The 2,544-nt window shown below is 29.7% G+C and overlaps 1 long non-coding RNA gene across 1 annotated transcript; it reads right to left on the reverse strand.

Annotated features, from left to right (window-relative positions):
- Positions 1-734: 734 nt before the first annotated feature.
- LOC142236344 (uncharacterized) lies at positions 735-1,925 on the reverse strand. The gene is made up of 3 exons (XR_012721994.1): positions 1,651-1,925; positions 1,028-1,151; positions 735-962 (listed from the first exon to the last, which is right to left on the reverse strand). It is a non-coding gene; the product is annotated as an uncharacterized LOC142236344 (long non-coding RNA).
- Between the last annotated feature and the right edge of the window lie 619 nt (positions 1,926-2,544).

Here is a 2,544-nt window from a genome sequence, read left to right on the forward strand (position 1 = left end):
AAACTATGCGTCCTAGAGCGAAAAGGAGCTTAATTCATGACCACCCCCAAAAAAATCGAAAATTCCATCCAAATACTGAAAAAATTTAAATTTTTATATGAAAAACTTGTTTTGCTCATATCTCCTAAACTATGCGTCCTAGAGCGAAAAGGAGCTTAATTCATGACCACCCAAAAAAAAAGCAAAATTCCATCCAAATACTGAAAAAATTGAAATTTTTATATGAAAAACTTGTTTTGCTCATATATCCTAAACTATGCGTCCTAGAGCGAAAAGGAGCTTAATTCATGACCACCCCCAAAAAATCGAAAATTCCATCCAAATACTGAAAAAATTGAAATTTTTACACAGAAAAAAGTGAATAATTGAATCAAATACAAAAATTGTGAATTCAATTATTTTTGTATTTGATTTTCAGCTTATGACGAAAATTGTAAATCCAATTACCCAAATTGTAAGGTTGTCATAAAACTATTTTCAAATGAAGTAATATTTGCGTTGAGTATAAATGTAATTGGAATTTGTCAAAATATTCAAATGACATAGTACTCAATCCAAATACATTAGTATTTGAAGTATATAGTGTTTTCAATTACAGTCGTAATTGAACTGAGTACAATGTTTATAGAATTTTGTAACCTATACAATTACTATCGTAATTGTGTTTATTACGATGTTAATCAATACAATCTTTGTACTATATAATCTATATTAATTTAAGAAAATTATACAAATACACTCTGAAAAAAATTGTATGCATTTTATTATAAAAAAGAAATTCTGAAAATATGTATAATTGAAAATACAGCGAAGTACATGTTTGGTAGAAAAATACAGAATATTCATTATAAACGACGTATTTAACAGGCTAACTCACAAAGTTTTTGAATTATCTGTACCACCTGCTGGAATTTCCCAAATCTTCCTCATTTATATGCGATTTGTTTATGCATCCTGCTCTTCTGTAATACAAACATCTATTCATTTCAAAGTTTCGAAAATATTTCAAAGTTTTACATGATTTTACCTTCTGTTGCTGGGAAGAAATCCTCGAAATCCCCGTTTTCGAAGTAAACACATTTTCCTCTAGGCCACATATTTTTGACAGTCGGCTTATATCCATTAATAGGGCAATTTGACGTGTACACGAACTAATTGCAAAAACAAAATAGAAAGAATGTAATTGTATATATATTCCAAAGCTTATTCGCAAGTTTTTAAATGACCCAATTTAGGATGTGTGTAAGTTTATACAACGAAAGAAATCATTTACATATTTTATTAAAGTTTTCAGCGAATTTTAAAAATTTTACGAACGTAGAAATATGTACTAAATATATTAAATTAACTTTCCATAGTAAAAAGTTTGTGCTGTGATACTTTCGTCGTGATCCCGACTAATAGGCGAAGTCACGAGAATTCTCGTGAGTCTAAAAATTGTTGTGAACCGTTAATCGTCTTTAAAAGTTGTGTTTGCGTGAACGTACATGAGTATTTCTTGAATGTGCTTGAGAGAGAAAGAATTCTACCAACACGTCACCGGTTAGACTCACAATGAAAATGTTCATTTTTACGAAGAGAATTCTTTCAGTGTAGTTTCCAAAAAACGCGCTTGACCAAAAAAACTGGTATTTAGATAAAGGTACTTACCTGGGATAAAAATACAATATGGTTCGCCAAAAATGTTGTAAATGTTAACCATTCGAATCGCGGTACCGATACCACGGTTTATTTGCGGGTAAATTCGACCATTTTCTTAAGAAGATTCTTAATAATAACAATAAATGACATTTTATTGTTTGTATTAATTTATTTTTCGTTACGTAGCAATGTCATAAACAGTTTTATCAGGCAATTACGCATTATACTTAAATCAATAACTTTTATACTTGGTCCAATTGAACATAGTAATTGATGTGTTGTGAATTCAATTACCAGTGAATTTTGATATTTTTGCCAGTTTTTCATTCAACCAATTATTTTCATGTTTGACTTAATAAAAATCATATTTGATATAATTTTTCATTCAATTATGCCAATAATTGATTTTTATTTTGCTTCAGTTTTTTCTGTGTATATGAAAAACTTGTTTTGCTCATATCTCCTAAACTATGCGTCCTAGAGCGAAAACGAGCTTAATTCATGACCACCCCCAAAAAATCGAAAATTCCATCCAAATACTGAAAAAATTTAAATTTTTATATGAAAAACTTGTTTTGCTCATATCTCCTAAACTATGCGTCCTAGAGCGAAAAGGAGCTTAATTCATGACCACCCCCAAAAAATCGAAAATTCCATCCAAATACTGAAAAAAATGAAATTTTTATATGAAAAACTTGTTTTGCTCATATCTCTTAAACTATGCGTCCTAGAGCGAAAAGGAGCTTAATTCATGACCACACCCAAAAAATCGAAAATTCCATCCAAATACTGAAAAAATTGAAATTTTTATATGAAAAACTTGTTTTGCTCATATCTCCTAAACTATGCGTCCTAGAGCGAAAAGGAGCTTAATTCATGACCACCCCAAAAAAAAGCAAAATT

Source organism: Haematobia irritans, chromosome 4, assembly GCF_050003625.1.
Source record: "Haematobia irritans isolate KBUSLIRL chromosome 4, ASM5000362v1, whole genome shotgun sequence".
Lineage (NCBI taxonomy): Eukaryota > Metazoa > Arthropoda > Insecta > Diptera > Muscidae > Haematobia > Haematobia irritans.